The 26,958-nt window shown below is 33.8% G+C and overlaps 1 long non-coding RNA gene across 1 annotated transcript in view; it reads right to left on the bottom strand.

The window, feature by feature from the left end:
- The window catches only part of LOC136273001 (uncharacterized), a 57,819-nt gene extending 33,531 nt beyond the window's left edge, over positions 1-24,288 (bottom strand). The window contains exons 1-3 of the long non-coding RNA XR_010711122.1: positions 24,069-24,288; positions 23,746-23,865; positions 17,498-17,617 (exon numbers count right to left, since the gene is read on the bottom strand). This is a non-coding gene — a long non-coding RNA (uncharacterized lncRNA). The remainder of the gene's footprint in view (positions 1-17,497; positions 17,618-23,745; positions 23,866-24,068) is intronic.
- Between the last annotated feature and the right edge of the window lie 2,670 nt (positions 24,289-26,958).

Here is a 26,958-nt window from a genome sequence, read left to right as displayed (position 1 = left end):
AGTGTGCGGAAGGTGCGGAAACGTGCATCCCAACGTTTTGATGAAAAATAAATCATGCGCGAATCTAGAGCGCGGTCAAGGGGGGGGGGGGGGTTCGACCCTTGTTCACTGTAGGACTTCCAGGACCGTGAGAAAATATAATTATGTAAGGTGGTATGGGTTACATGTAAATATTAATGTAGATTAAAGTATATTATAATCAGAAGGATTTCGCCATTATAATAAACGCTGAAATACATGTTTTAAACATAAGCGCTTCCAAGCTATTTTATAAATGACGAACGATATCTATTGAAATATGTCTACCCTATATACTTTAAAATCAACTAGTAATAGCTTTTTAAAAAGCTTGTCTGACTGAATAAAGTTGTTCATTGAAAGCATGCATCAATTAGTTGATTAATTTTATCTTATAGGAAATAAATTTCAATTTAACTGCTGATCGTAAATTCATAAACGGAAAGTGCAGATTTAAAAAGAAATTTCAGGGTTGTCTTCCATCATGTGCATTTACATGTATATCATTTGAAACTAAAATATTCCATTAAATGAAAATTATTTTACGAATGTACATGTATCAAATAATTTCATGTAAAGATAAAACAGTCAATTTTTAAATTGTATTTGCCATATTAAGATGCAAATTCGAAGGAGGGAAGAAGAAATAATTATTCAAGCATGTAATATTGTTTTGAAAGTGTGTGGGGGCAGCTTCTTCTAAAATATTTTGACAAGCAACTTAAAAGAGGATGAATTCTCAAAACCATTAACTTCAATTCATTTTTATTAAAATTCACTATTTTCAGTTTTATTTATTACATGCTGCGGCAAAAGTAAAAGGGGGGCAAATCTATGATATTCCATTTTTGATATTTAAAATTAAGTGTCTGTTCCCTCCCCCATCCCCATCCTGATGCTACGTGCCTGTGATGTGTTCCAAGGGTTTTTGGTTCACTCCGCTCCCATTTAAGGGGAGCGGAGTGAACCGAAAAGCCTTGGATGATAGGTACGGTGTGCTCTGATCCCAATTTAGACTCGTACATTAATCGCCGCGAAAGAAACTTTGAATGACACATATTATAGCGCTAAGTCCCGTTTTACCATTCACGTAACGGCTGACGGTTTGAATGAACTCATCCATTGGCATAGGGAGGGTCTCAAATGATTTTTTGATATTTGTTTTGTATCAGCTACGTATATTATACTTTGGATCCAATGTTTTAGAAGAAATATATCGAGTTAACATAAACACTTGACTAGTACTTGTTTAAATGTACATTTAGTAAGACAGGCGAATTATGTACCCCTTTTAAGATGAATGAAATCGCCCAATGATCGAAAATCGGGTCACACCCCGCTATACAGCGATTTACTGTAGATTCCTATTTAAACGCGTGGAATTAATTTCGGCGTAAAATCGCAAGAGGCAACCCGCGGATTTTAAAATCTCGCTTTTATTTTTCAGACAGTTTTGAACTACAGTAAATTACTGCAGAACATTGGTGATCGCGATTATATATTCTCGCGATTTGATACGGAACAGTGGAATCGCAGAATTAAGTTCTCGCGTAAAATAAGAAATTTACAGTAGTTCCTCCAGTACATATTCCAGCTTTATGAATATATATTTTTTAAATCAAAACTGATGATTCTCTGGTAATGATGATAATCCACCTCCAATTATTACTTATATTGTACCGTGATATACATATGTAACAACTTGTTGCGATGACCCCCCCCCCCCCTTTCCGCCGTACAAATATCGCACGTGCATGGCGAACAACCCTTTTTCTTAAAAATTCTTGCTCATTGTTGCTTATTACATCCCATATAGCATTTTCATCAATTATGTTTTAGCTTGGGAGTATAGAGGATACAACATATGACTGCCGTCATGAGAAAAGGGCCCTTATCTTTTGACGCTACATTGTTCCCTTTTACTACCCGCGCATTGTACAACGCGAAGCGAGCCAAATATCTTGTTCAGACAATAATTATCAAATTACTGAACCACTTGATCACTAATTTCTCTATACATACAGACACACACACACACTCTCTCTCTCTCTCTCTCTCTCTCTCTCTCTCTCTCTCTCTCTCTCTCTCTTGTTACAATGGTTTCGTGTTTTTGACCAAATAAACTAAACCTCAAATGACTGTAAGCGTTAGACATTATTTCTTATCTTTCTTAAAATGCCTGGCACATAAAACGATAATATCCCTGTGAATTATACAAAGAGAAAATATATATGACGACATTAAAAAAATACACAACAAGTGTAAGCTGGTTATGTAAATTTCATCTCCTAGCATCATGTTCCATCATATTCCGCATAAATCATTAAAGAGACCTTTTAACTGTGTAAGGTCGCTGTAGGTTTCGACCAATGGATAAACAGGGCGTGTATATTTCACATCTAACAATTTCAACGGCAATCGATTAACGGGGGTCGTGTACATATCAGCCTGGTTGTTTCTATAGAGCTATGAATTAACTATAACTTTCTGTAAGAAATAAAAGAAATAATACATAATAGATGTAAAATATATAACTAATAGACTAATTGTTAACGGAACAATTATAGAGACCTTTCCACCTTTCAAAATGGTTTAGTTGTAATAATTAAAGAGTAAATATCAAAAAAAAAAAATCAATTTCCAACTCAATATAAAAAGGAAACAAAAGTCGGCCAAGACAGATATCGAACCTGCGACCATTAGCTTTGCATTCCAGTCACTAACCACTCTTAAAAGGTGCGTGTTTCAAATTCTATAGGCTGTCAATTAAATGAATGTGATGCGATGCAAAACAATACACACCCGTATGGTTTAGATCCGCCGTGTTTACATTCCGTAAAATGTTTAAAAAAGAATTGAGAAGCATTATGAATACATATACGCTTAGCGATTGGTTCAGATGCTTATCAATTTGTTAATAAAAATCAGTGCTGCTTGTAAACAATGGTGCCGGATAGCATTGACTAAGATATCAACAGCCCAGGTCAAACTCTTGTCGCGACTAACTACATAGAAATCGGGGTCTGGGAAGGAAGAGTTACCTTACCTGGATCTTCAACAAATATCGTCACAGACTGCTGATAAAAATATAAACACAAATTTTCAGTGAAATTTGAGCATGAATTTATTAGATAAAAATATCGAAGCGTTGAAATTTCGTTTCTCTGAATGATAACGGGATGCCGCTGGAGATGGATTACTTTCTTCAATATGGTTCCTTTCGTTTTATATTTGAAAACAATTAGATTCAAGTGTTAGGAACAATCCCATGAATTTTCGCCTAGTTCTACAGAGTTTTACTGGAGCTACAATTTTTATTCGGAGGCCTAGTCTAAAACGCGGTCTGGGGTAAAAAAGCAGGCAAGGTTTCAAACTTTTGAAAAGTTTTGACAAACGTTTTAACACTTTGTTAGGTATTATTTTAAACAGAAATATACAATTTCCTGTCCAAATATCGAGGGTCATTTTCATATTAGAAATCAATTCTTGTACAAAAGAAAGGATAAATGGGGGGGGGGTGCTAATTGTACATATAACTGAATTTGATATATATTTTGCATATTCTTATAATACACCAGTTCTTAGAGGTCAAAGGTCAAGGTCAAACCTAAAAATAGGGAGAAAGGGGATCGAAAGAGCTAATTGTACATATAAATGAATCTGATATATATCTTGCAGATACTTATTACACATCAGTTCTAAGAGGTCAAGATCAAACGACCAAGGTCAAAGTCTAAGGGCACACATAAAAAAGGGGGGAGGGTTTATTTCGAATGTGTTTGTGAAATCAATGAAATTCAAAGGATAATTGCTGCTAGAAGCGAGAGTCCGAGAAGCTCAGTCGTTAAATCATGCAAATGTACTCAAGCGACCCGGGATCAAGCCCCGAGTGCCCAATTTTATTTCCATATTTTTTTATGTCAATTAACAATTTCATCCTAAAACTTGTCTTATTTACTCAAAAAACGGACGGAAGACCCACTCGTTGCTCGCAACGAGATCGAATCTAGTTATTCTAATTTTCATTGTCGTCGTTCTTTGCGTGAGAGTGAATTTGGCAATAAAGAGCACCTACTGAAAGACTGAAAGTGCTGAAATTTGCAGGGAAAACATTCCAAGGTTCTCCTTTATGTAACTATGAAAATGCAACCTAAACTGTGTGCAATAATTGTCGGTTAACTTTACTTTTGATCGGTATGTTGATGCTAAAAGAACTGAAATTTAAATAACGACTGAATTAAATTCAACAGCTAGCGACGTTATACTTAGACATCATAAACTGGGTTAGAACAACATTTTTAACGTTAAAAAATACATTCTTTGTCTAAAGTGGAATAACACACCTGGAAAAAGTCACTCGAACTAACAGTAAATTATTTGATTATGAAAGATTTTATGATAAATTAACCGTACATATGTCAAATAAACGAAAATTTGCAGTTTGGGAAAAAAAAAAGAATAATTAGAAATTCAATTCAGTAAGTAACAGCAAAAGCCCCCAAATGGATTCGAACTCAGGATGTACGGATCATAAGCCAAAGACTTTAACCACCCGGCTATGAAGTAATGTAGATGTTGCTGTCGATTAAAATCCTTTTAGTATAATGAAATTTCGTTTCGATCAGAGGTCAGCCATTTTGTGACGATGTGTTATTCAACCTTTAGAAAGAAAACGAAGTTGGGAAGGGGAAGAAATATGAAATATATATGTGACCTATTAAATCTTTTTGTTTTTCTTTTCAATCGGCGCGGCAGGTGCAATAATCCCCTTCAAAGAATTGTTTCATAAATCTGTACATTTGTATCTGATCTCTAATAAATTGGCAATTAAACACAATTCATCAGACATCTGGGAGGAACTGAATCCAGCGGTAGGATTCATGTTCTATGTAGAAAGCTCATCCAGCGCATGAGAAACGTCCTAGTCAATACCATCTGACGCTATCATCTCCCTTGCTAAAAGTTTCTACTTCATTCCGGAAAGTTTTTTCATTTTTCATGTAATTAATATTCTGGACCTATTGACAAGAAAAAACATAGGAAAATTGTGGCCAAGTTCAGTTTTCATAGAGAAAGAGAAACAGTCCGATCCCATTCAAAAAACCTGAAAGGCACCAACTATTTTGTTCGTGAGCAATTCCCCACAGAGGTAATCGAAGCGAGAAAGAGGCTTTACCCTATCTACCAAGAAGCTAAGAAAAACAACCAACGCGCAAGCTTAGTAGTAAATAGACTCTATATTATAGACGGAAAAGAGGTCAAGGTACCCGATGATATAAATTAGGACAGCGGAAGGGGTTCATTTGAACATCCTTTGAAGATATGTAGCTGGAACGTCCAGAGATCTCTTGATAAAAAATTACAGGACGAACACTTTCAAACTCTTTTAAAGGGCAATGATTTGATATTCTTGTGTAAGACCTGGCTAGCGATAATGATTTTGAACTGTGTGATTTTGACGATTTCCCGCCAATACAGAGAAGTAAATGTAAAGGGGGTGGGTTATTACTTGCTAGCAAAACGTGGCTAAAGTCATTTATCACTATATCCGAGGTTCTATTCGATAGCATTATTTGGCTAAAGCTTGACAAACGATTATTTGACACTGGTAAGGACCTCTATATTGCCTTCACATACATACCACCCGAGGGAAGCGTCTTCCACTCTGCTTACAAAATAGAGATTTTTGATATTCTAGAAGACAGTGTTGCGAAATATATCTTTCGCGGAAATGTACCTATTATGGTTGACTTGAACAGCAGGTGTGGAATTGCAGCAGATTTCATTGAATCTGATATTATTGATAAAACTTTACATAGTCATATACTAAGTGTCCTAAGTTATATCCCGGATGAAGAAATTACAAAACGCAGAACAGAAGATAAGAATACTATCAACTCCAATGGACGTGTCCTAATCTCTTTATGTAAGTCAACGCAGTTGAGAATCTTGAATGGTCGGTCTAGTGATGATAAAACAGGAAAAATGACCTTCTGTAACTCGAGAGGCACCAGTCTTATAGATTACTAGACTTTGACCCGTGCATGCACGGGTTAACATTGCATATGATATCGAACATTTATAAAATAGATACATCGACACACCGTATTGTTGACCTTAACAGAACCAAGCGTTAAGCCTGTAATAATGCTATTTAACTCAATACCCTCTGCTTAATTAAAATAATCTAACTGTGTCTCAGAACAGGCCGTCACCACAGTTAAATGCCTCCCATATAACCGTAATGTAGTAGGAAATTGCAGAATCGATCCAAAACAATTTTTTTTAAATAACAAACCATTTTGAGACTGTAAATACCTTTCATCTAAATATTTTATTCAAATTATTGAAGAATTCAATTCTTTTTCACCAACGTTTTTTTTTTTACCAGAATATATAAAGCAGTTTTTCAATAACAATTTACACGTATTTGTAGTATTGTTTCTGAGTTAATCCATGCAAATGTGATATTGTGGGAACGTAAACTAAAACGGCTCCCGTGATTTAGCGTTAATGCAATGCGCATGCGCAATATTGTAAAATAAAAAAAATCCAGATGATTACCGGAATTTTTTAAGCAATGTTCGTTGATTTTTAATAAGCAAAACTTGATTGAGAAAAAATTAAAACAAATTGGTAATATTAAAGTACCAATAATGTTTAAAATATATAAAACAAAAGACAGTACTCTTCCGATTTATCGGTATAAAAGGCGAAAAATTCGAGTCTATTATTTTGATATAGTAGTATAAATGTACAAATTGAAAATGTTTTTTTACGAAGTGAAACTTGTAACTTTCGTGTTGGTGACTTTAATTTATATTCCGACCATGCGCCCATTTACCTCAAAGTAAAAACGAAAGAAAACAATAATAAACAGCATAATATACTTCAAACCCCTGTGGAAAAAACTACAAAAGTATTATGGAACCCGGATGCTATTGGCGAAAAAAAAACGACTAGACCATAGTTCACCAAATATAATCGCTTCTGTTGAAGATATAGACGAATCTCCAGAAGGTATCAACATCTCAGCGACAAATTTTTCCAGCGCAATACTAGACACTTTCAGTGAGTTCTGTGAAAAGGAAATAACATATAACCAAAACAGCGTACGCGGTTCCAAACAAAATTCCAAGTCAAACACCAACTCAGAACACAAATCATGGTTCGATGATCGATGCAAGGCCCTATATCAGGAATACAGAAAATCTTTGTCAACATTCAACACATCTAGAACACCGGAAAACCATGATAAACTCGCTGCTGCCAAAAAGAAATACAAAACCGTCGAAACTCGTCTTAAACGTGTATACCAAAGATATGAGGGAAATCAACTGGAGTTACCCCGCCGATCCAACCCAAAGTCATTCTTCCGTGTATTTAAAGGTGCAAAAAAGAGAAATAATACAACGCTCTCGACATTAGACTTTTATGAACACTTCAAAAATATTGCGATCAACCAAACTGATTATGAAGACCCCGGACCCGAATTTACCGAACCCCCGATATTTCCACAACTTGACCCTCCATTTACAATTGATGAAATAAACAAAGCAATTGCTGATTCAAAATTAGATAAGTCTGCAGGTTTTGATAATGTACTTAATGAATTTTTCAAAAGTTTTTCAAATGTATTTTCACCTCTTTTGACAAAACTGTTCAATGCCATTTTGAAAGCCGGTTGTTACCCAACTTTTTGGTCACAAGGAATAATTGTCCCTATTCATAAAAAAGGTGATGTAAATAACCCATACAATTATCGGGGGATAACTTTATTAAGTCATATTTCAGAATTATTCACATCTATCTTGAATAAACGTCTGTTGTTGTGGAGTGAGGAAAATAATGTAGTAAGTGACACACAGTTTGGGTTTAAACCTGGATCAGGGACAAGAGATGCTATATTTGTCTTACACTCATTAATAAGCAAAACGTTGAATGACAAGAAACGTTTGTACTGTTGTTTTGTTGACTTTAAAAAGGCGTTCGACAGCATTCAACACAATAAACTATGGCATGAATTGGTTAAAGCTGGTATTAATGGAAAATTGTTTAATATTATTAGATCTATGTATAATGACATCAGAAGCTGTGTGAAAGTTAATGGTCAATTTTCCGAATATTTTCCTTTACAGTAAGGTCTTATACAAAGTGATGCAATCTCACCCATGTTGTTTTTATTATTTATTAATGAACTAGAAAATGAATTACTTTCAAACTGTTGTCAAAGCATTGAGCTTTAAGATTTGAATCTATTTTTACTTTTGTATGCTGACGATACTGTGTTATTTTCAGAAAGTGTAGAAGGGCTTCAAAAAATGTTAGATACACAAAAAGCGTATGCAGATAGTTGGAAGCTAGAGGTAAATGTTAGCAAAACAAAAATGGTTGTTTTTCGAAATGGTGGAAAAATTAAAAGCTTTGAAAAATGTTTTTTTATGATAACACAGAGCTCGAAAATGTTGACGTATTTACTTATCTTGGTGTTAATTTTAAGTATAATGGCAAATTTGACTCTACTCAAAACTCAATACAAGCAAAAACATGTTTGTTTTTACTGTTGAAAAGGGTTAAAGAAAATAGTATAAATGTTGAGACCACGCTCTCTTTATTTGATACATATTTTAGTTCTGTTCTGAACTATGGGTGTGAAACTTGGAGTTTTCATAAAGCCCCACAAGTTGAAAAAAATACATATTGATTTTTTGAAAAGAATTATGTCGCTTCGAAAATCTACCAATAATTTTATGGTTTACTTTGAATTTGGTAGATATCCTTTGTATGTACAAAGAAAACTTCGTATTTTGAAATACTGGTGTAGCTTGCTGACAACAAATAATTGTATACTTCAGAACTGTTATAAGGAATTGTTAAATAAATATGAAAAACAACAGCAAAAATGTAAAAACTGGGTAAGTCTTGTTAGAAATGAACTTTATTATCTGGGACTTGGAAATTTTTGAGAACAACAAGAAGTTACTAATGTTAAACAATTTGTTCTACTAGTTGAACAGCGCCTTACGGACGCGTTCATACAGAATTGTTATAGTGTTTTTGAAAATTCTTTAAAATGTATAGTGTACAAGGAAATAGCTTCACATTTTTGTTTACAGAAATATCTTTTGAAACGGCTGTCACATAGAGAAAAGTCTCTGTTATGTAAATATAGAATATCAGCGCATTCCTTAAACGTTTAAAATGGAAGGTATAAAAACATACCTAGAAATGACCGTAAATGTACTTTGTTTAATTCTCAAGAGATAGTGGACGAATTTCATTTTGTTCTGATATGTCCTGCTTTTTCGAATATTCGAGATAAAAAAATTAAACCTTACTACTATAAGAAACCTTCCTTTTTCAAATTTATACAGTTGTATAGTTATGATAATTTAGCAGCGGCTGTGTCAACATCAATCTTCTCAACCTAATATAAATACACTAACACTCACGTTTTGCAAAATGATTAAGGTGGCGGCCGCTAGATAAATTATGTGGCGGCCGCCAGATAAATTATGCGGCGGCCGCCAGATATTAAGTCGCGGCCGCCAGATTTATAAGTGGCGGTCGCCAGAAAATTATGTGCCGGCCGTCTGATAATAAAATGCGGCCGCCAAATAACTAAAATAACCGTACGATTTATCATGCATTTTTTATGTATCTATTGTCATGCATTGCGAAGGTGTTTTAGTGTTGGGAAGTATACATGTACATTGTACTTACTGTACATGTATATACGTATAAATGGTTAGCTAAAGTAAACACCACATTCATGCTATCCTTATTGTTTCTTTTTTAAAAATTTAATTCAACTCATTGCTGTTGTAGCTTGCGTCAATCCTTTCATTATTTTTTATGTGTATAACTTTTTTTTATCGAGTTGTTCAGTATTAAAAATTGAAGAAAACCTATTAGCAGGCAATGACAATATTTATTTGAGCCATTTTACAAGTGCTTTGACTTTCGGTGGGATGAAATGATCTATAGTTTACTCATCAAAACAAGCTGTCAAATATTGATATCCATTTTATCTGATTAGTTACGAAAAGCTCATTATTTGTTCAAACGCTTTTTTATATCTTTAACATCAAACATTTAAACTTTACATTCTTCTTCTTATGCATAATCTAAAACTTCTTGAAGCGCCTCTATAATCAATTTACTGTCATTTTTAAAAAACCTTCAATGACGTCACCTATTGTATTTTGTCAACGTTTATTTTCACTATTCAATCAACAGTGATTGGATATATACATATCCAACTGATGGGCAGTTGGATATTTTTAATATCCAACCGCCCGTCAGTTGGATATTCAAATATCCAACAGTGCATAAAACAAATAAAAATGACAAAATGTTAAAACATGTATTTCCAACATATATCCAAATTTATAAAATCTTGTCATCCGTAAATGTATATCCGATAAACCACAAATGAAATTTAAGCAGAAATATCTCCTTTTCCTAATTTTGATAGATTTGGGATCACATATTAATCTCTTCCATAAACAGTACTAGACATCCTCTTTGAACCTTGAACCATATCACTCCTTTTCCTTAATATTGTCGCACTTTGACTTCATAAGACTCCTATGAAATTTTTAACAAATCATCGTCTGTTAATTTTCGTCAAATTTCTGATTTGTCCTTTCTCCTTGCAAGTCTAAAATATCATTCAAACGGTATTCGTGTCTTTCCCGGTAGTGTAGACCTCTAGATCTATATACATTAAATGTACTTTGCGTTAAAAAATGCATCATCTACATTTAAGTCTGCTCAGTACAACGGAATGGTTTACTATAAGATGCGCACCTGTTCACTCGTCCATGAATGAAAGGTGTGTTTGGTTAGGCTATTGTGTATGGTACTATTGAAATCTCAAATGAGCTTGATGCTTTTGTATTACAGCACAGTTGGATATATGAATGGGTCAATGGTTCTTGGATGTTCAATGGGGGGAATTTTTTAAAGTAAGATAAAGAACTCGATAGTGTTGAATAGTTTAGAGAATACATCCCCTCCTCGGGCCTTCGGCCCTCGGAGGGAATGTTTTCTCTAAACTATTCAACACTATCTCGTTATTTATCCATTACATCGTACCTCGTTTTTTAGCTAGATAAAACATAAATCAAAGTCCAATTAAATCAAAGTCGCTATTGAGATACAATGATAAACATTACAAATTAAGGTTAGAATTAAATAATTACAAATTTCTTCCGGTGAACATGATACTGTAACATCATGCACCCCTAGATTAAGTCGGACGAGTGTCGTTGCGTTCAATGCATTCATATCAGATCAGACTAGAGTCAAACTGCTCACAGTCCAAGCTCTCGTTAAAACAGCTGTAGATGAACAATTTGATAAATTTTCAAAACCCTATAAAAAGGTACATGTATATCAGATAAACACTTGCGTTTTTCATTTCAAATTTACTTTTATTATTAAATAAATACTTTTTAAAAATTCTATTTAGAATACTACGAGTAAAACAGGTGCGCTAAACGTCAATAATTCAATTTGACGCGAAAGCCCCGCATTACATTATAACGTCAGATAATACTATATGCGGTTTTATGCATTTTTTGCCCCCAAAATCAAAGTTTTAGAAAAGGATTTAAAAATAAGATTAAAGGAAGTTAAAATCATTGGAAATAAGGGTGTAAAAGCTTGACGTCATAATGTAGAAATGACGTCATAAACATTGCATTATTTTGATAAATTGATATTTGGTAGCAAAATATGGGTGTTTCCGATGGTTTTTCGACAGGGAAACATCGAGTGCAGGCTTGCTCAAGTACCATTTCTTAGTATAATGTGTATACCTATCTGAAGAAAAACATATGTTAAAATCGCACTTGAGCAGATCTGCGCTCTATACTTCCGAATGCAAAATATAGAGCAAAAATGAGATTATTTTCATTTGTTTGAAAATTTGCGGGAATTATGTCATTTAGGTGACGTCATAGATAAACAGCAAATAAGCAATGATGACTAAAATCAAGATTAAAGTTGTAGGCATCCTCTATACAATGATTTGTACAGATTTTGTTTTTATACGATACTATTTAAAAATTGGTTGAAATCGGGGGCAGATATTTGACCATACCGCACATAGTCCTTTCGTAACGTCATATACCAATGACGTTAAATATTTGGCAATTCAGATATTTACGTTGGCAGCGAAAGGGTTAAAATTTTCTATAATTAGGGCCTATATCATTCCTATTTTACAATGGAATTCGATAATTTCTTTTTCAAGTAAAATTGGGATTAGGCAAATGTTGGTACCTCATTTCCTTTAAGAAAACGCTCATGACAATCGCAATACATTAGAGGAATTGACTTTTAAATGACCTATGTAGTTTAATTATCTATTTCTAAAATGATAAAATAAAGTCTATAGATGCATTAAATATACATATTTGTTTAAGAGAAAGCAGTATGACTTTATTTTCATGGATTAACACATTTTTTTGGGAGTTGATTTTAATCAACTCCCATCTGCAGTTACTCAGGCAAAAAGGAAGTGAAACAGTGTTTGGACACAATTAACACAAATTATCACACTGACAAGACTCAGTACTTGAATATAATCGATAAATTCAATGAAATGTATTCAGAAGCAGGTGGTCCTCTCCTAAGCAACTTTGTACAGAACATGATTCATATGGGCTTTTCCGTCTATAGTTCTGTTTTTTTGTCGAAGCCCGAGAATTTATATTCATTAGGCAAAAAATATGCGTAATAATTAAAATACATCTCATAAGCTATTTGCCATTCGAAATTACATATTGTTGATTTTTAAGATATTTGATAATCTATTAAATCAACTCCCGACAGTACTTCACTTCTTTGACATATATTTTAGTTCCACGTGGAGATCTCAAGATAAATACATGTAAAGAATATACCCCTTTCCGCCATGTGCAATATAAACTGGAAATTCGACTACTGCGAATAAACATCAATAGTTTAACTTTATATCTTATTATTTGACGATTAAAACTGAATGACATACCGGTAATTATCATACAAAATGTTTGAACTGCCGTTTACATAATAGACCCAACCAATCTAAAAATAAAATATGTCAAAATTCATTTAACATCAAGATATGGATTTTCAACTAAGCGATTAACAAATTTTGTCTTGTTATTCCTAGACAGTTTTCCCAGTTTACGAATGCATGCACGGAACTCGATTTTAAATCGGAAGAGAGGCTGTTATCGAGGAGGGGAGGGGAGGTGAGGGGAGGGGCTCCAACGTTTATTTTCAGTAACTTTACCACTCTAATTTGACAGGTTTGAATTGTTCAGAGTTTATGACCAGAACCACCAGGGCCCTCTCTACCTGTAGATCTGTGCATTTAATGCATTACATTAAATCACTTAAACGTTTGTTTGCCGTTTTTACGCCATTTTTGCGATGTTGAAAACGGAACCCAAATTGTGTTATGCACATAAAAAAGAATGTGATAGAAAATCATATATGCCGTATTTAACGCCATTTTTGCGATGTTAAAAACCAAACCCAAATTTTGCCAGCATGACTAGATACATAAAAAAAGAATTTTATAGAAAATCCTACAAATGAATAACAGTGATTTGCCTATGCACATTCGTAAACGATTAACGTTTGAGGTACATTTGCGCATGTGCACGGGAATAATTTTTCACATATAGAAAAATATTCTTTTATGGAAATGGCTACACAATTTTTTTGGGAATTATGGAAACAGTTATAGGAGAACATTGATAAGAATACCGGGTTATAGGACTCTGAAGATTGGCGCTAAGTATCAACATGTCGTTGTGTACTTGTTGTATATTACCCTTGAACATATTAACTGCAAAGTTAAAACTTGGAGGCAAATTATTAACCTCTTCAGCTATGTACTCAACTCTCTCTCTCTCTCTCTCTCTCTCTCTCTCTCTTTTCGCTATTTCGTTCTTTCCGTCTCTGGCTATGTTTCTCTCTGTATTTCTCTCTCTTTTTTCTTCCTCTCTCTCCTCTAAACATACACAATGTTGGTTATTTAAAATTATTATTCCCATACCGGTTTTCACCGGAGGGGACTGTAGCTTTCCTCTGCGTCCCTCAGTCCGTCTTTTCGTCCATCCGTCCGTCTGTCCATCCGTCTGTTTGCCCCACTTCAGTTTTCCACATTTTTTTTTTCTTGATGCGTTTGAGGAATGATATGAAATTTGCTGAACAGCTTCAAAATGTCAAACTAAAGATCAAGTTTAGACTTTTGTAGCGTCTGGTTGACACATTTTCGATAACAATTAATTTTTTATATTCCATTTTTTAACGTTCGGGTTCGTTATCGGGTACGATGTGTAGTGAAAAAATGAGAAAAGTATGTATTCAGTAATAATACCGTTCATTACTTGGACCATTCCTTTTTTTATTGTTTGTAACAAACAAAAAAGTTCTGTAAACATAGGCGTCGGAACCGGGGGGGGGGGGGGGCAGCTAAGGGGGGGGGGCTTAGCCTTAGCTAGACTTAACCATTAGGCACATAGCATAATAGGGGTTTAGCCCCTCCCCCCCCCCCTTTTTCTCACCGGTAATGTACTTGTTACTAAATTCACCTTGAAAGATTGAGAAGTTGGAGAAATAGATATACTAGCCCCCCCCCCCCCCCCCCTCCCCACGGATTAGGATTTCATGATTTTGGGAAATAGGTTTTTTCCTCAATATTTCTGAGTATTAGTCTAGTCCCCCCCACCACTTTCAATTTGCTTCCGACCCGAGTGGTAAAATAGTGTCATGCATTGTATTGTAAATTTAATCGACAGGGTTATTGTATTATTACAATCGGGTTCGTTATCGGGTTGGTCTGTTGATTCGGGGCACAGAAGACGGTAAGAAATGATATTCTGCATAACAGTGCATTGTTTTCTCAAATTTCTATAAACCGGTACGGTACTTCTTCTTAACATGTTCTCTCTTATTATTTTTTTATCTCAGGTGTTACGTTGCCTGACTAGCTTTATTCGAATTGGAACTTTTTGGTTTTTTATCGTTCAACAATCAGCATTAATTAATTAATTTCTGATCTCATGCAATTCAACACAAAAGAAGAATGTGCAGCAGTTTTTTATTTAAAATTCGAGGACACTGCCAACATCCTAGTTAGCTGCTCACGACAAACTTTGACCCGGCGAGTTCACTTCTTAGTCATGCTATCCAGAAACACTCTATATTAGCAGCATTACTATTTTCTTTATTAAAATGTTACCATGTCAACCAGTCACTCAACAATGCTTAACGTTTATTCATTCACTACGCATCTCAATCGTGCATAACTTGTTCATGTAAACACAGCTCACCTTGTCCATAAGGGTGTGTGTACATCACATTACATTGATTCAACTGACACCATATACATTGTTTGCCGTTTTATTGTGTGTGTGTGTGTGTGTGTGTGTGTGTGTGTGTGTGTGTGTGTGTGTGTGTGTGTGTGTGTGTGTGTGTGTGTGTGTGTGTGTGTGTGTGTGTGCATCACATTACATTGAATCAATTGACATCGTATACATTGTTTTGCAGACACTTGATATGAGTCGCCGCGGTCGAATCTAAAATATGAAAAACGAAAAATTGCAGATACACAAAACAACATACAGTGGCGTCAAGGATTTCTCTGCATGACAAAAAGTCAAGGTTGATCTCTTCCACTTAGGGTTGTTCTCTTCCACTTCCGGTTTATGCCACAATTACTGAATTTCATGTTTACACTCTTGTGCCAAAGATCAGAACAAAGTAATTAATTTTACTGCATTCTATATTGAGCCTTTAAAGCTCACAGTGCATAAAATAGTTGCAACTCCGATTTTTTTTACCAATCTAATAACATCAGGGAGAAAATGAACCTCAAACAGTTAAGTTCAACAAAAAAGTTTCTATGACTAAATAACGATAACTCTAGTTCTGATAATTAAAATTTTTCACTGTGTGCAGTTTGTTGATTGTAAATTAAGGCTTCCATTAAGGTAACTCCGTACCTATAAAATCATGGGTTCAAAGTTAAAAACTTAACTTTTTTTTAACTTATTTGACTTGAATTTCATCAAAAAATAAATAAGATATATATGTATCCATACTATTTAAGATGGAAGGTAATAAAAACCAAAGGCTGAAATTATCATCTGAAAATCACACTTTTTTTGTTTAAAAATTAAATATAAGTGGATGGATACTTGTTTGTCTTTTTAAATTTTATTGCTTACTAAACCATAAAACTAAAATTAATTAAAAAAAAGAAAAGAAATGTTTACATTAGAAAAATTGTAGCATTTAGATATATCACTTAGGGAAAAGTAGAAAAGAGTTATTTCCCTTTGTCATTATTGAATTATGTCGAATATAAGCTAGGATGAACAACGCTTATAAAATATCTCCAAGTAAACAATGATTTAAGTATTTGATGTGCACCTATGATAACATAGAAATTACAAATCTACTGGCAAGAATTTTAATGAATTCATGGTTTATGTAAAATGTATGACGTCACAGGAGGGTGGATTTACTTTAAATTTATGTTTTCTTTTAATTTTAATCAAAAACCAGGGAAGTATATGATGAAGAAGATTTAACTGTATTTGCTTCCGGGCACATCTTTCCGTATCAAAGATGAGTGTCCCAATCATTATCAACCGTGTGAAGTTTTTGTTTTTGTTTTTATTATTTTATGCATAACGGATTTCCAGAAATATTTGAAAAAATATAAACAATAGTTGTATGTCGACGGACTGCTTTGTCGAAGGATCTTGCTACCACCTTATATAATTTGACATGGTACATTGTTTGTCCTGACTTACTTTTATATTCAAACATTTGGTCTTTTATTTTAAAAAAGGCAAATACTTCCTGTATACTTGTAACTGATTTTTTATTACTGTGTTTAACCTCCTGTAAGTATAAACAGGTTTATAAGATAATACCATATTACATATATGCATTATCATGTCATATAATTGTTCATTAACAAATATACTCCGCATTTTACACAAATTCAATACCACCCCACCCCCCCCTTTTTTTTTTAAAGAAGGAAATCACACCCACAAAATGGATTCGAGAAATAATGAACTGATTCAAAGGCAGTCTATTCAATGGGATTTACGTCTTATAGACTGCCTTATATAATTTGACATGATAATTTGGTTTATAGTGACTAACTGTAATGTTACTTGTCTCTGTATCATGTCTATGTGACCTACTCAATGGCATATACTTCTAATAGACTGTGTTATGTAATGTGATATGATACATCTAATAGACTGCCTTATATAATTTGACATGATACATAGTTTGAAGTGACTTACTTTAATGTTACTTGTGTCTGTATCATGTCTATGTGACCTACTCAATGACATGTACATCTTATAGACTGTATTATGTAATGTGATATGATACATCTAATATACTACCTTATATAATTTGACATAATACATAGTTTGTCTTGACTTACTTCTATATTCCGTGTGTCGTTTAATGTAATCTGTAGTTCCGCTCTACTTCTCGGAAGCTATGGATGGTAGTTTTTTCCCTTAACACCCGATTTAGCACGCGAAAAGCAGAACTCTGTAGTCTAAAATGAATAAAAAGAGAAACTGGAATACTGGAACATCAAGAAAACTCGTAAACAAACGACATGTTCTCTCATATATTTACGCTATTTCTATATCCACACCGTCATAAAGCCCCCCCTCCCCCTCCTCCCCCCCCCCCACCACCAAAACAAAACTTCACTTCAATTCAAAGTTCACATCTTTTAAAACAAGATATTTTTTAATCAAATCAAAGTTACATATAATAATCAATATCTTACCCAATGATGACACACGTATTTTTTGTCAGATTATTAAAATATCTGGCCTGTAATAATGCATATGAAACCTGCAGTCAGGTGTACTTGAATGTGTGCAGACTTTGTCGTGCTGACATCGAGCACCCAACAATAGAAGTGTCACCTGATTGGTTGGTCTACTGTATAGTCTGTGTCACACCCTGAATTGTTGTACTTTATATCTTTTAACATGTGTTTGACATAAGATGAATGTGAAGAAGTAAAGTATTAAACAAATATTAAAACATTATCTCTCTCTCTCTCGCTCTCTTTCTCTCTCCCTCTTTCTCTCTCTCCATTTCAATAAACTTTCTTTTTCTAGAAGAAGGAAGTATCTTTCCAGCAGGGATATCAAGTATAAATTCACACAAGTTGTACACCGATCATGGAATGTATCAGATTCCAATCTAATATATTTTAAAATTCAGTTTAAATTGTTGATTGTTTGCCCAGCAATGTTTAAATAAAAAACATTACTCATGCAGTTTATTAGCAATTCTCACCGAATCACGCTCGAGTTCTCCCCCCCCCCCCCCCCCCGCATCATGTTTTAAATGTTGATACACCCGACTGGTTGCCCTACATACTACAATGTGTTTTGATGTAATACGACACCTGTTTTCCTGTGATGACGCGAATAATTGGAATGCCTGACTGTAAGCTGATAGGCGTGTGTTAGGATAAAAGGATTTTTGAATTTAAAATCAAAATTAAGCTGTCTGTTAAAAAAGGTTAAATAAAGTAAATTTTAAAATCTTTTTGGATGAATTTCTTTTAAAAAAACATCATTTGAAAGATGCTTTATATGATTGTTAAGTGTGATTAGAATTTTCCATGTATTTAAAAGATATTAAAGAATAATGATTATTATGTCAATTATTGTTTTATTAAAGAAATCAAGACTTGATTATACAATCTTAGGCATGTTCTCATAAATTACTAAAATCAAATTACATCCATTGAGACCAATTTTTAATCTCCAAATTATAAAGTCCGCAGTCAAGACAACCTTTCCGGTTTATTTTTTTTAATTTTCTTTTTAAATCAAATCAATTCATTAAAAAGGGATGTCGGTCCATTATTGACCCATTTAGATAAAAATATTTGTGGTTTGACGAATCTACTGATACTTATGTTTAGGAATTTTTTCATTGCACAAATTAACCAAAAGCAACACATTTCTGAGTACATGGACTTAAAAAATAGTTGTTTTAGTATACTGCACGATTGCCTTCAATACAGTGCCCTGTCAAGCTATAACATTGAGATCACACACTAATATACCCACAAGTACAGGATAACATTTCTTAATGCTACTTAAATATTTCAAGCAGTACCCATGATAAGAACGGAGAGAAAAATAATTGAATGTATTTTATTTTAGATTAAAATCCATTCTTTGGTGATTCTCGCTGGATATGAAGGTAGTGACACTACAGAAAATACATAACCTGCATTTATCATAAAACATATTAATGAATGAAGGTATATATATGCCGTTTTAACGCCATGTTTTGTGATGTTGAAAGCCAAACCCAAATTTTGTCAGCATGACTAAGTACATAAAAAAGAATTCGATAAAAAATGTTACAAATGAATAACGGCGATTTACCTATGCGCATCCATAAACGATTAACGTTTAAGGTACATTTGCGCATGTGTGCGGGAATAATAATTCAGAGGAGCAGCATGCAGGACGAGGTAATAAGACAGGTTTGTTTACAGTTGTTCGGGGGTTTTTGTGCTGTTAACAGAAAAAAAGTATCATATATTTTCATCTGCATTTTATGAGGATGGGTGCGTATCGGTGTCGATGACAATTGATGAGAGCTCTTTTGCAATAAATCATTATTTTCATGCATTTGACAACATATATTATTATAAAATAGCAAGTCAAAATTATCCCTTCTGGGGTCACTTGACTCAAAACAGATACAATTTTTACATTTTTTAAACGTTTCTGTATAATAACCTACACAAGTTTTATCATAATCAGACAATGAATATCATACCATGCATAGAACTTTTTCCTTTATGAATAAATATATCTTATTTAAAAAAGAAAACACACCGCTGTGTGACCCACCCGTCTTTAGCAAGAACCCGGCAAGCTCATAGTTAAGGTGGAATAACACATCATCACAAAATGGCTGACACTGATCGAAACGACATTTCGTTTTATGAAAAGGATTTTGTGGACTAAAACATGTATCCAACTCCATAACCGAGTGGATAAAGTGTCGGACTTGTGATCCGCACATCCCGCGTTCGAATCCCTCAGGGGTTTTTGTTGTTACTTACTGGAATAATTATTTTTTATCTCCAAACTTCAAATATTTCGCTTATTTGACATCTGTACAATTTATTTATCATTATATCTTTCATTATAAAAAAAATACTGTTACTTTGAGTTACTTTTTCCAGCTGTGTTATTCCACCTTAAGCATGACGTCTCGAACACGTTCCCACCGCTCGATGTGTTCTTCAATATATACTCTAATTTTACAAGGTTCTCTGTCAAACTGTTTCTTTCTTTTCTTTTTGGACGCGTTATTCCACTGTCCACAGACCAACCACGTTTTTGCGTCGACATCTTGTGTACGTTCTAAAATTAGCTTGTCACATCATGTGCTTTTGAATATTTCAAAATTGTCGTTTACCGACCGAATGAATTCATTAGAATCTATATTCAATACTTTTAAATGCGTTTGACTTAAACTGTATAATTTACAGAAAGTGTATAAAATGTGTTGCTTAATAGATTTCAAACGGCATTTATACCTTTAATAATTCTCATCATAGAAAGCCAAGGGTTTTGTAAGGCGTCTGGATTTTGCCCTCTGGGTAGTTTATTTCTTTAATAAATATGAACGCGATTCCATTGTTTCAACCTAGAACATAGAATGGACACTAAAATTGTTTCTTGCAAAGATGAGGAATTCTGTTAAAAGTAAAATGGAAATAGAGAGAACAAAAGTGGGTCTCTGCTATTTGTCAGTGACCGTGTTATTTGTACCAACTTAAAATATTAGCTTGTTGCATTAAATGTAGGATAAAGAGCCGATTTTTGCATGTTGGGTCATTATGATGCACTTTAATCACTGCATCATTTAAATATCTACGGTTTATCCCAGAACTCCTGATCTTTGAGCTGTGGACGTTTTCGGCGCCGACAATGACAAACTCTTCATTCACCCTATAGATATCGACACCCTGGGGGCCTGGGGGGGGGGGGGGGTCGGAAAGCCCTGTCTCTAGCACATATTTTTAAATCAGACATTTTTCACATATAGAAATATATTCTTTTATGGAAATGGCCACCCCTTCTACACTATTTATTTAGGGAATTATGGAAACAATTATAGGGGAACATAAATAAGAATACCGGGTTTTAGGATTCTGAAGATTGGCACAAAGTATTAACATGTTGTTGTGTACTTGTTTTTAATTGCCCTTGATCATATTAACTGCACAGTCAAAACCTGCAGTCAAATTATTTGCCTCTTCAGCTATGTACTCAACCCCCCCTCTCTCTCTCTTTCTTTCTTTCTTTCTCTCTTCCTGTCTATCTTTTTTTCGCTATTTCGTTCTTTCCGCCTCTGTCTATATTTCTGTCTGTCTGTATCTCTCTCTACCGCTCTTTCTCTTTCTCCTCTTAACCTTCACAATGTTGGTGACGAAAGACCCATTATTTTACTTATACTTTAAACTTTTTTAACATGTTCTCTCTTATCATTTATTTACTTCTTCTCGGGTGTACCTGACTGGCTGTTATCGATTTGGATCCTTAAAGGCAGTTGTTTATTTGAAATTCGAGGACGCCGTCAACATCTTAGTTAGCTGCTCAGGACAAAACTTTGACCAGGCAGCATTACTGTTTCCTTTATGAAAGGTGTTACCATGTCAACCAGTCACTTAACGTTAATCATTCACTACGCATCTCAATCGTGCATAACTTGCTCTTGTAAACGCGGCTGACCTTATACATAAGGCTGTGTGTACATCACATTACATTGATTTAATTGACACCGTATACTTAAGCATTGGGTCATTATTTTTTGAAAGATATAGTCTCATAATCTCATTACTCATAACTGCAGCGGTGTGTGCATGCACATTGAATAACGCGCGCTAGCGCGTTATGAAAATTTATATGCACACACCGCTGCAGTTATGAGACTATATCTTTAAAAAAAAATGATTTAATGCTTATATTTACATTTTTTAAAACTTCTTTCCTTGTCTGCAAATGTGTTTTTTAGGTCAAAATTTCTGTTTTATCCTAAGGGTAAGTTCAAATTAATGGAAGAGCCACCGAACAGCCACAAGCGTGAACTTTGAATCTCGCTTATGACGTTGCATTTTACAGCGTTCAGTGTTTGTGACGTCATAATAAAACTAGTCATTTTAACCTTTGAGTACCCTGTGTGTGTTACAGTTTATAACTGCAGTGTCTTTTCACACACTTTACATGCAAACAATATTTGGAATGTAAATATATTGTTTTGAATACACTTGTGATGAGTCGCCGTGGTCGAATCCAAAATATGAAAACAGGCAATTGCAGACACACGGAACAACTTGCAGTGGCATCAATGATTTCTCTGCATGACAAAAAGGTCAAGGTCAAAGGTCAAGGTTATTCAAAAGTGAAAACAAATTTAACCAGTAACATGTTTGTCGTGAACGTTTCTTTATAAGCTATTGGAGAAGTCGTAACCCCCCTAAAAGTGACACTGAGATGTAACCTTGACCTTTTGTTCTTGATCTATTCTACCAATATTGTAATGAAGGAGATAACAACAGGTTTGAAATCGCCCTTTTCCTGTTCTCGTTCACTTCCAGTTTATGCCACAATTACTGAATTTCATGTTTACACTATTGTGATAAAGATCAGAATAAAGCAATTTAGTTTACGACATTCTATATTAAGCCTTGTTAAGCTCACAATGCATAAAATAGTTGCAACTCCGATTTTTTTTTTTACCAATCTAATAGCATAAGGGAGAAAATGAACCTCAAACAGTTAAGTTCAACAAAAATGTTTCTATGACTAAATAATGATAACTCTAGTTCTGATAATTTAACTGTTTCACTGTGTGCAGTTTGTTGATTGTAAATTAAGGCTTCCGTTAAATTTATGTTTACATTTAATTTTAATCTATAACCAGGGATGTTACTTCCGCTTTATGTCACAATTACTAAATTTTATGTTTACACTTTTGTGCCAAAGATAAGAACAAAGTATTCAAGTTCACGGCATTTTATATTGAGCCTTTAAAGCTCACAATGCATAAAATAGTTGCACATCTGCTTTATTTTACCACTCTAAGTTTAAGTTAAGTTAAGGTTTTTTTTGTTTTTGTTTTTTTTGATATTTCTTTTTATGCATGCATGATAATGGATATACTAAAATATTTCGACAAAACATAAGCAACAGTTGTATGGCGACGGACTGCTTACTCGAAAGGCCTTACTACCATATGTGGGAATTTTTTTTTATCAAAATTTTATTAAAACATTTTTATTTTTATTTTTAAAAAAAAAAGCAAATACTTCCGGTATATTTGTAATTGATTTGTCATTACCGTTTTTAACCTCCAGTAAGTATAAACAGGTTTATAAGATAATACCACATGACATACATACATTATCACCCCATATAATAGTTCATTAACAGATATACTCCACATTTTACACAAATTTTAATAGCATCCCCTCCCCCCCCTTTTTTTTTTTTAAAAGATACCACACACATTAACGGATTCGAGAAATAATGAATTGATTCAAAAGCAGTCTATTCATTGGCATAAATATTTAATAGACTGCTTTATATAATTTGACATGGTATATAGTTTGGAGTGACTTACTTCTATATTCCTTGTGTCGTTAAATGAAATCTGTAGTTCCGCTCTACTTCTCGGAAGCTATGGATTGTAGTTTTCCCCCTTAACATCCGATTTAGCACGCTAAAATCAGAACTCTTTAGTCTATAAGGAATAAAAAGAGAAACTAGAACACTGGAACAAACGACAAGTTATCTCATATACTTAACGCTATTTCTATATCCCCACTGTCATATCCCCTCACCCCCCCCCCCCCCACCACCACTAAAACAAAACTTCACTTCAATTTTTAAAAAAAGGAAATTCTTAAATGAAATCAAAGTTACCTATAATAATCAATATCTTACCTAATAATGACAAACGTTTTTTTTGTCAGGTTAATAAAATATCCGGCCTCAAATAATTCATGTAAGACATGCAGTCAGGTGTACCTGAATGTGTGCAGACTTTGTCGGGCTGATATCCCACACCCGACAATAGAAGTGTCACCTGATTGGTTGGTTTGCTGTATAGTCTGTGTCACACCCTGAATTGTTGTACTATATATCTTTACATGTGTTTGACATAAGATGAATGTGATGAAGTAAAATATTAAACAAATTTCTCTCTCTCTCTCTCTCTCTCTCTCTCTCTCTCTCTCTCTCTCTCTCTCTCACTGGAATTCATCATATTCTGATCCAATTTATTTTATAATTCAGTTTAAATTGTTGATTGTTTGCCCAGCAATGTTAAAATTAAAAACATAACTCATGCAGTTTATTAGCAATTCTCACCGAAGTTTTCAACCCAACCCCCCCCCCCCCCCCTGCATCATGTTTTAAATGTTGATACACCAGACTGGTTGCCCTACATACTACAAGGTGTTTTAATGTAATACGACACCTGTTTTCATGTGGTGACGCGAATAATTGGAATGCCAGACTGTTAGCTGATAGGCGTGTGTAAGGATGAATGTATTTTTGAATTTTAAATCAAAATTAAGCTGTATACTAAAAGAGGTTATATGAAGTCATTTTTTTGATCTTTTTTTTAATTCGTTTTGAATTATCATCGTCTGATAAATGCTTTATGTGATTGTTAGATGTGCTTAGAATTATCCATGGATTTAAAAGATATTAAAGACTAATGATCATTATATCCGTTTTTTTTTTTATAAAAGCAATCAAGACTTGATTATACAATCTTAGGCATGCTCTCATAGATTACTAAAATCAAATTACATTCATTGAAATTAATTTTTAATCTCCAAATTACATAAACTCTGCAGGCAAAACAACCTTACTGGGGTTTTTTTTTTTAAATATTTTCATTTTTAAACATATGAAATAATTAGAAGGCGATGTCGGTCAAAAGGCTCTTTTATTGGCCCATTTTAATAAAATATTCGTGGTTTGACGAATCTGTTGATCCTTGTGTTTAGGATATCTATTCATTGCACAAATTAACCAAAAGCAACACATTACTGAGTACATGAACTTGAAAAATAGTTTTGTTTAGTACACTTCACGGTTGTCTTCAATTCAGTGCATTAAACATTTGCTAATTGATAGCTATAATATGGAGATCATGCACCAATATACCCACAAACACATGTTGACATTTCTTAATGTTACTTTAATACTTCAAGCTCCACCAATAAAAAGTATGGAGAGAAACATAATTAGATGTAATAAGTATTTTATTTTGGATTAAAATCCACTCTGTTGTAATTCATGCACGGTATGAAGGCAATGGCATTGCAAAAAAAACATAACCGGCATTAATCATAAAACATATTAATGAATTGATCGTAATAATTCATTTTTTTTAAACAGGAAATTCTTAAATCAATCAAAGTTACACATAATAATTACTTGCCCAGTGATGACAAACGCTCTTTTGTTTGTATTTTTAGATTATTTATATATCCGGTCTGCAATAATGCATATGAAACCTGCAGTCAGGTGAACCCGAATCCATGCAGACTTTGTCGGGCTGACATCTCACACCCAACAATAAAAGTGACATCTGATTGGTTGGTTTGCTCTACAGTCGGTGTTTTGTATGCTTTGTACATGTGTTTGACAAAATATGAATGTTAAGAACTGAAATGTTAAACATATTATACAATTGTGTATTTCTTGAGCAGTCAATAGACCAGAATATTTTTCCACAGGTGCGGGGAACAGCTCAGTGTGTTCTATTGCCCAAAGCCAACAGCCGAGGGTAATAGATCATACTGAGCTGTTCCCTGTACCGAGGGGAAACATTCTGGTCTGTTGACTATTCAGGCATTAACAAATGTTTAATTAGATAATTCCTTTTTTATTTTTTTTTTAGTTTACAATTTGTATATTACAGGTTTTCCTGCCATTATGCAATAAACTAAAATTATTTTGAAATCTTACATGCGTTTAAGCTGTTACATGCATTATAACATATCATTAAAGACTTATCAATTTACACGTAGAATGTAGAGTCTCAATATCATACTAGGCTTAAAGTTGCTGATTATTTGATAATACTGATAACATTGAAGTTGGTATCATTACTTTTAAAAACGGCGTCTATTTAAAGGAAACAATCAGTTTTATTAATGTTTACTTATAACGTGTTATACGTTACATTCTCCAAGAACTATCGAAAGGACGCATATTGTGAGGTCAACGTTTATATGACGTCATGTTGTAGGACGTACAGAGGAATGACTTTCTACAAATCGTTGTGAAATCAATCGGGAAGCCCTAACATACATGTACCCGTGTTCTCAGATACGTTGTCGCTCCAATAGATCGAAGTTTGAGACCATACAGAAACCTTACTAACTGCGTGTACTTACAACTTCCGTCCTAGTTTGCCCTCATTGGATAACTTTTAATGTCTTATCTAATTGTACTTACTTTTTTATCATTTGTAATAAAAAAGTTATAGCTGGTTTTAATAGAAGAATAACTGCTTAGGTACACAACAAGAATACACGTGAGAGAAACAAACAATAAAAAAAAATACGATTTATAATGACGATGTTAATTACATTGTAAAGGTTATAATATCAACATCATTTTAATAGAAGAGGAACAACTTCTTTACAATGAATAAAGATAAGATATACTAAGGTACACACCAAGAATAAACATGGGGGTTAATAAAAATCAATTGAACACAAAACGAGTCCACCGTACTGCTATATCGTTGTGAATGATCAATTTAACATACAGATACGTGTTAATCAGGAATCGTTTATTCATGTTACATCTA

The sequence above is a fragment of the Magallana gigas genome, chromosome 1, assembly GCF_963853765.1.
Source record: "Magallana gigas chromosome 1, xbMagGiga1.1, whole genome shotgun sequence".
NCBI lineage: Eukaryota > Metazoa > Mollusca > Bivalvia > Ostreida > Ostreidae > Magallana > Magallana gigas.
Note: the sequence above shows the minus strand (reverse complement) of the source record. Positions and strands in the feature narration are given on the sequence as shown.